The following is an 8,186-nucleotide window of genomic DNA, read 5'->3' as shown; positions in this document are numbered from 1 at the left end:
AGGCACACACTGTGTTCATACAAAACATTAAGAAAACTTCCCCTTTGTCACAGGAGGGCACTGCTGGGGGCCAGGGTCGGGTGGGATGGCACCCGCCTTGTGCTGCACCACCCACCCCCAGCAGCTCGGGACCCCTCCCAGGCTCCCCACCATGTGGGTCCCACCTGCTGGTGGCTTCCCGCACCAGCCACTGTGGAGCCAGCAGGGCTCATGCTGGAGCGCGGCGGCTCCCGCCTGGTGGGTTTCACTCAGCCCAGGAGGCAGCAGTGCAGTGCTGGGCACCTCTGCAGCTGGGCCGGCCCGGGCACCCAGCTGCCTGGGCTGCTGCTGGGCATCATGAGCGCGAGCCATCTCCAGCTGCCAGCTCCGAGCGGGCGGGAGCTGCTCCTTGAAACCTGCCAGCAGCCCCTGCCCACATGAACCCAGGGCCGTCTCCCGTCCCTCCCCTCCCAGCATGCAGAGCATCCGGAGCCGGGCCCATCCAGCTGCTTGGGCCCCTTGTGCTCAGCAGAAGGAGCCGGCTGCCCAGTTTGCCCGATGGGTTGTGCACCCCTCGGAGGTGGGAGGGGGTTGCTGGGGGCTGGCTGGAGCCCCTGTAGGAGGGAGGGCTGCACAGAAGGGGGCCGCTGCCTGGCTGGGACTCGGCCAGGCCTGGCCAGGGAGGCGAAGGGGCCGAGATGCAGTGACAGCTCTTGCTCAGGGGACCTGCGCCCTGTGCTGTGAGCACACAGAAGCTGTGGGGGCGCGCAGGGCTCGGGCCCAGCTCGGCTGCAGAGCCACCAGCCACTGGCAGGGCTCACAGTCAAGCTGAGCCCAGCCGGGTGGGTGCCCTGCCCCCGGGAGCTGGGCTGGAGCACGCCGCTGTGGGGGGCAGGCAGGACCTAGCGCTCTGCCAGGGCACTGCTGGCAGTGTGGAGGAGGGGCCTGCATGGAGGGGGCTTGCTGGGGCTTTCCCCGTGGCCTGGCTGCAGCAGGGCTGGCACCGACACGGGCTAGTGCAACTGCTCTGCAAGGCGCTCTGTGGCTCACACGGGCCTCTTGCTGGCACTCCGGATCCCATCAGGGCAAGGGCACGGTCCGGGGCAGGGCCTGGTGCTGTGCCCTGGGGGTGGGCATTTCCTCTCCACCCTGGGGGATTAGCTAGCAAGGGGAGCTGCTCAGCAGCTGGGGAACGGCTGATCCGTTGAACCCCAAACACTTAGTGGCAATGTATCGGGTTTGTTGAACTCCCTGTGACCCACAGAACAGACTCCCTGGGAGCCTGGTCGCCCAGGGGCTGCAGCTCCAGGGCCAGCCCTGGGGGCTGGCACAATGAGGCTTCCTGCTCCCCCCAGAATGGAAATTCTGATTCCTGACCAGCGGAGCCTGCTTAGGTGCTGGCTGGCCCCTTGCCCAGCTGGGCCGCAGCTCTGGGCAGGGCCGGACACATGCCTTCCTGCAGCCTGCCCTAGGGGTGCCAACTTTCTAGCCGCACAAAACCGAAGGCCCCTGCCCTGCCCCTCCTCAGAGGCCCCGCCCCCTGCTCACTCCCCCCCCCCAGTCATTTCACTGGGTTGGCTCAGGGGCCTGGGGTGTGGGAGGGGGGCGTGGGCTCCAGCTGGGGGGGTGGGAATGAGGGGTTCAGGATGCAGGAGAGGACTCTAGGCTGGGCCTGGGGGTTGGGGTGCAGGGGGGTTGAGGGCTTAGGCTGGGGGTGCGGGCTCTGATGTGCGGCTGGGGTTGAGGGATTTGGAGTGCGGGAGGGGCTCTGGGATGGGGCAGGGGGTTCGGGTGGGGGGGTGAGGGCTCTGGCTGGGGGTGCAGACTCTGGGGTGGGGCTGGGAATGAGGGTTTGGAGTGCAGGAGGGGGCTCCGGGCTGGGGCAGGGTCTTGGGGCATGGGTGGGGGCGCTCAGGAGTGCAGGCTTCAGGCAGCACCTACCTCAAGGAGATCCCAGAAGCAGCAGCATGTCCCCTTCCAGCTCCTATGCAGAGGTGCGGCAAGTTGTCTCTGCTGCGTGCTTCCCCGTCTGCAGGTGCCGCCCCTGCAGCTCCCATTGGCTGCAGTTCCCAGCCAATGGGAGCTGTGGGGGTGGCGCTTGGGGTGGGAGCAATATGTGGAGCCCCCTGGCTGCCTCTACATGTAGAAGCCGGAGGGAAGACAGCACAGAGGCGAGCAGGGAGCCTGCCAGCCCCACTGCATAGCACCACCAACCGGACAGTCGTTGACCAGAGCTGCCAGGATCCCTTTTCAACCGGGTGTTCTGCTCGAAAACCAGACACCTGGTCACACTTCCTCTCACTGCCAAATGATGGGGTGGGGCCATGATTGGCTCTAGGAGTCCTCAGTGAGTGACAGGTGCGCTGGGGGGCCACGCCCCAGATCCCTGCCGCACAGGCTAGGCCTCGCTGCCCCCCACACCTGGTGCTGTTGCTGGGAGGAAGGAGCTCTGCAGTTGCCCTGCTGCATGGGAAGCTGCAAAGGCAGCAGGTTCTGGCAGCTCAGCCACACCAACGGAACAGGCCCCAGCTCAGCACCGTGGGCCGCGCCACCGCCAGCAGCAAATGCTCCTTCCCCAGCGGCCCCACAGAGCCCCTGCTCCCCACGGCTCCTGGGGGCAGCCAGGCTGGGCTCTGGCTCCAGGGCTTCTCTTGCCAGGCGCGGGGGCTCCGGGGCTGCTCCAGTGCAGCGGCAGCCTCTGGCAGGCAGGTGTTGGGCACATGGTACAATCCCCCTCTCCTCCCCAGGGCTGCAGGAGCCCAGCCAAGGGTGTGGGGGGCTCTGTCCGCTCAGAGCAGGCCCAGCATCGGGGTCGGAAACGTCAGTGGTTCCACCTGGCTCCCCACGGAGCTGCCCCAGGACACCAGGTGGTGAAGAGGGGGAGAGGCCTGGGACTGGGGCACAGAAACAGTGCCACACGGTCACGCAGAACAGGCATGTGCACAGCTGGGGCCGTCCCAGGGCTGCGGCTGTGACTGCGGATCATCATGTGGGCCCAGGATGAGCTGAGGGTGCTGGCCTGGCTGGCCAGGGCCGCAGGGGAGCATTGGCTTGTGTAAGGAGGTTGGGTTTTAAAAGGGGAGAGCAGCTTTTCGGATTAGGCTGTGGAGTTCCTGGGTGCGTGTGCAATGACTGTGATCCTGCATGTGCAACGGGCAGCGCGTGCAGGCAACCTTCAACCTCGCAGCTGGCACAGCTGCATGGCAAGTCCTCCACGTGCCTCTCGACACCTCGGCCCCATGTGGCCGGCCTTCGTTTCCCTCCTCTGCCTGGAGCTAATGCACAGCACTACTAGCCAGGTCTTGCTCCTGGCCCTGGGTTATGAGTGCAGGCATCACCTTCCCACAGGCCCCCATTAGATCGGGGTGACTCCTGGCTTTAAATGGAGTCCGGAGATTAACCAGAGCATGGAACCGAAGCGAGTGAAACCAGGAGCCAGCCGAGTTCTGGTGCTAAGCTTGGAGTGACCCTTCCGAGTGCTCCTAGGTGAGCACTGGGCTAAAGGAACTGGCCCCAGGGCCACAAACCTTTGGCTCCTTCCGCAGGGCTGGCCTAAGGCTGGTAAATGGTACCAACGGCGCTGGCTTGGTACATGGTATTAAAGAGTCAAGTTGGACGGAAGGTCGCTCCGGAGACCAGCCCAACCAGCTCCCCGCATTAGCCCTTTTGTAAGGAGCTTGGCAGTGGTTTGTTACTGATGGGCTGTAGCCAGTTGCTTGGCACTGAGGCTTTGAGGCATGTGTATAAATACCAGTTGGTCTTTGGATTTACTCCACCAATGTATGTCGTGGTAATGCCCTGCCCAAGTGATGATCATGCCAACACCCGGCCCTTTGGGCCCTGCATGTGCTAGTGTAGAGCCCTTGCTCAGGAGCAGATTGTTGTTTCCGGAGTCACATTTTTGGTTGATCACCTTTCGGCTTAAGAAATGCAAAAGGTTTGAGCATATCTGTGGGTGCCCAGGGCGCCTGCTGATCACCAGCTCAGCTGTATAGAGAAGAAATACAGAGCAGAGAACAGCACTTTGCCTGCATGAAGAGAACGCCTGCTGCACAGTGCCCCGGGGCTGCATGCCAAGTGGACTCGGAGGCGTTACCAGGCCTACAGAGGTGTGGTGCTGCCAGTGCCAGGCCATGGAGATAGGTGCAGCTTGGGGAGGGAGGGGGGAGGGCGATGCAGGGCCGCCCAGAGGATTCAGGGGGCCTGGGACAAAGCAATTTCAGGGGCCCCTTCCATAAAAAAAATTGCAAGACTATATTCTCGTGGGGGCCCCTGTGCAAATTGCCCCACTTGCAACCTCCCTCCCCCTCCCCCTCCCACGGGCGGCCCTGGGAAAAATAAACCTTCCGCATCTCAGCACAAACCCAGTTTTGAGAAAACTTCTTTACAAGGTATCACTGGTTCTCAGCGTCAGCTAGTGCTAAAAGGCTCTAAAGCTCATTAAAGGGGTTGGACAAATATTTTCCGTCAAAACTTTTTCTGGATTGAAAACTAGGGGTTTTAAAAAAGCAGAAAAAAATCACAGACAATGTCTGCTTTCCTTCAACATTTGTTGTGTTTTTTTTAATTGAAAAGCTGAAATTAGTCTGCCAAAACCTGAACATGGTTTGGGATTTCAGAAGTGTGGGGCCAAATATTTGCTGCTTGCTGTATTTGTTTAAAGAAACAATAACAAAATTCTGCTTAAAAAAAATCCAAAACTTTTGAACCACCTCAGCTGGTGACCAAACGCCCGAGCCCATCCAGTCAGAGATTTTTCCAGGTTTCTGATACTCTGCTGGCTTCCTTGACTCGCATCTGTCTCCATAACTTTGGGTTCATTTAGGTTAGAACATAAGAACGGCCAGACTGGGTCACACCAAAGGTCCATCCAGCCCAGTATCCTGTCTACTGACAATGGCCAATGCCAGGTGCCCCAAAGGGAGTGAACCTAACAGGCAATGATCAAGTGATCTCTCCTCTGCCATCCATCTCCATCCTCTGATGAACAGAGGCTAGGGACACCATTCCTTACCCATCCTGGCTAACAGCTATTAATGGATTTAACCTCCATGCATTTGTTTCCTAGAGACTGGCTCCATGGGGTCCCTCACAAACTGGAGACGGTTACTGTGGGTTTGTCTTTAGAATAGACTATGTACATACTCCACGAACTGGGCATTTGAGCTTGTTCCAGAATCTGGGATGAGCCTATGTTGTGAAAACTGAAATGCTCAAAATAGCACATGCATGTGAATGGACACAGGGTGCTAAAATTAAATTAACCCAGGGGTTCTCAAACTGGGGGTTGGGACCCCTCAGGGGATCACGAGGTTATTACTGGGGGTCGCGAGCTGTCAGCCTCCACCTCAAACCCTGCTTTGCCTCCAGCATTTATAATAGTGTTAAATATATAAAAAAGTGTTTTTAATTTATAAGGGGGGGAGGGGTCACAATCAGAGGTTTGCTATGTGAAAGGGGTCATCAGGACAAAAGTTTGAGAACCACTGAATTAACCCTTCTGGAGCCTCAGGGAATGCGGGGGAGGGGAGTCTCCCTTGGTAGGGTTGGGAAGGAGGTAGGTGGTGTAGGATATTGCTCTTCTCATGTGATCCCTCCCCCAGTGGCTAATTTTAAATGAAGCTCCCCTCCCCTGACATGAATCTCCCTATGGCACTGAAATTAAATACAGACTAGAATTTGGCATTTGAGAAGTGAAAGGGATGGGAGCCCTAATGGAAAAGCTAACAGCTCGGCTCTTCTGCAAGCCTCAAACTGCTGAATGAGCTTTAGGGTAGGGCAGGCTGTGCCTCCTAAACAGCCTGGCCCTGCCCCCTATCCGACCCCCACCCACTTCCTGACCCCCGACTGCCCCCCCGAATCCCCGACCCCATCCTGCTCCTTGTCCCCTCACCATCCCCCAGAGACCTCCCCCAACCACCACCCTGGGATCCCACCCCTGCTCCCTGTCCCCTGACTGCCCCGACCCCTATCCACCCCCCCCCGCTGAGTCCTGACAGACCCTCGGAATCAGGGCCGGCTTCAGACCCCAGTGCGCCAAGCGTGCGCTTGGGGCGGCGTCCCGTGGGAGGGCGGCAGGCGGCTCCGGTGGACCTCCCGCAGACGTGCCTGCGGAGGGTCCGCTGGTCCTGCGGCTCCGGTGGAGCATCCACAGGCACGTCTGTGGGAGGCCCACCGGAGCCGCGGGACCGGCGACCGCCAGAGCGCCCCCCACGGCGTGCCGCCGTGTTTGGGGTGGCGCAAATCCTAGAGCCGCCCCTGCCCGGAATACCCACAATCCAACCTCCCCCATTCCCTGTCCCCAACCTCTGCCCCCTCCCTGTCCCCTGACTGTCCCTGGGACTCCCTGCCCCTTAGCCGACCCCCCGCCCCCGGGCCCTGGCCCTGGCCCTGGCCCCTTACCCCCAGTTTCCCTCTCACCCAGAGCCTCAGCGCATACAGGAGCATCCTTCGACAGCTGCAGCGTGGCTCCGGCGGGGCCCCTCCCCGCTCCGAGCCGCGTGGGGAGGGGGTGGGGCTGCGAGCTCCACGCCGAGCAGAGGGAGCGGAGCTCAGGCCCCGCTGGAGCTCGCAGCCCCGCCCCCTCCCCACGCGGCTCGGAGCAGGGCCCCGACGGAGCCCCGCTGCAGCGCTGTCCCTGGACGCTGCTGGATGCACTGGGGCTCCAGGTGAGGAGCAGAGGAGGTGGCGGGGCGGGAGCCTCAGCCGTTCTCTTGAGGGCCCCTGCGAAGCCCAGGGCCTGGGGCAAATTGCCCCACTTGCCCCCCCGGGCGGCCCTGGGGCGATGCCTCGGGGGGGTTAATGACAAGAATTAGGTGCGTTATTAGCAGTGCGTGACGGGGTCTGCTCAAAGTGGAGGGTGAGTCTCTCTGCATCTGGTGCAGCAGCTTGGTCACTCAGTGCTCGCCATGTGCCCCCAGAGACCTGGCTCCAGGCTGGATTTCGTCCTTCCTTCGTTTTTGCTGGACTTGCTACTTCTTGTAACCAGGGCTTTGGAGCGGAGCCCAGAGCTGGTGCGCAGAGCAGCTCTGGAGCAGTGGAGCTGCAGGTTTTTGCCTGGAGCTGGAGCGGATCTGGAGCACAGCTCCAAAGCCCTGCTTGTAACCCCCTCCCCCTGTGAGGCACCGGTTAGTTTGGGGCAAGATGGTGTGAGGCGGAGCCTGGGGCAGTGCTGGGAGGTGACTGGGCAGTGTTAATTGGAAAATGAAAACTTAGTTTCGCAAGAAACTTTGAAATGCCCAAGTTGCTCCATTTTGAAAGGTTGGAGATGGCTGAATTATTTATATTACATGTAGTGAAATATTTTGCCTTCAGACAGTGTTTTCCAGTAAATGGAAAAGATGTCATGTTTTCATACATTTCTCTTTTTTTCTTTTTGCAAAAATGAAAAATATCAACATTTTCTGGCAAAAACACGTGCTTTTGAGAAATGGCCATTTCCCCAAGAGACCCTGCCCATTCCTAGCTCAAGCGGGGAGTGAAGGGCGGGGCGGAGCTGAGCGCTTCAGGCATAGGGAGAGAGAAGCTGTTCCAGGAGGGAAAGGGGGGGACAGAACGTGGGGCTCAAGAGGGGCATGGGGAGAGGAACTGAGACGGGGGGCAGAACTGCGTAGGGCTTGAAGCTGCATCTTGCCCTGGACGTGGGAAAGGGGAAGGTGCAGCAGTCGGGAGAGCTGTCCCTGCTGCCAAAGCTCAGGGTGAGGGGCTGGTGTGAGCCAGGACAGGTGCCCTTGGTACTAGCGCTGCCCTGCCAGGCCCCGTCAGCGTAGGCAGCACTCGCGGGAGGAAAGCCCCCTCCCGCCCACAGGAACTATCTAGCCCCTAAATTTGTGATGTGAGGAAGTGCCTGAGTTTGTTGGCAGCCTGGTTCTGCTGCCTCCTTAACTCTGAGGCCCAATGAGGGCTGGGCTGGGGGCAGGAGGGCGGGGCCTGTTGGCCGTGCAGACCCCTCCCCCGGGGGAACCTGCCCCCGCCCTTCGGCGCTGCCCGCAGGAGACGCGTTGTCCCTGCAGAGCCCATCCTGGACAATGATCCCACACTTTCACAGGCCTTGGGTGGCAGGCCAGTCCTCGCCCACAGACAACCTGCCAACCTGAAGCATATTCTCACCAGCAACTGCACACCGCACCATAGTAACTCTAGCTCAGGAACCAACCCATGCAACAAACCTCGATGCCAACTCTGCCCACATATCTACACCAGCAACA

This window comes from Mauremys reevesii, linkage group 8 (genome assembly GCF_016161935.1).
Source record: "Mauremys reevesii isolate NIE-2019 linkage group 8, ASM1616193v1, whole genome shotgun sequence".
Taxonomy (NCBI): domain Eukaryota; kingdom Metazoa; phylum Chordata; order Testudines; family Geoemydidae; genus Mauremys; species Mauremys reevesii.
Note: the sequence above shows the minus strand (reverse complement) of the source record.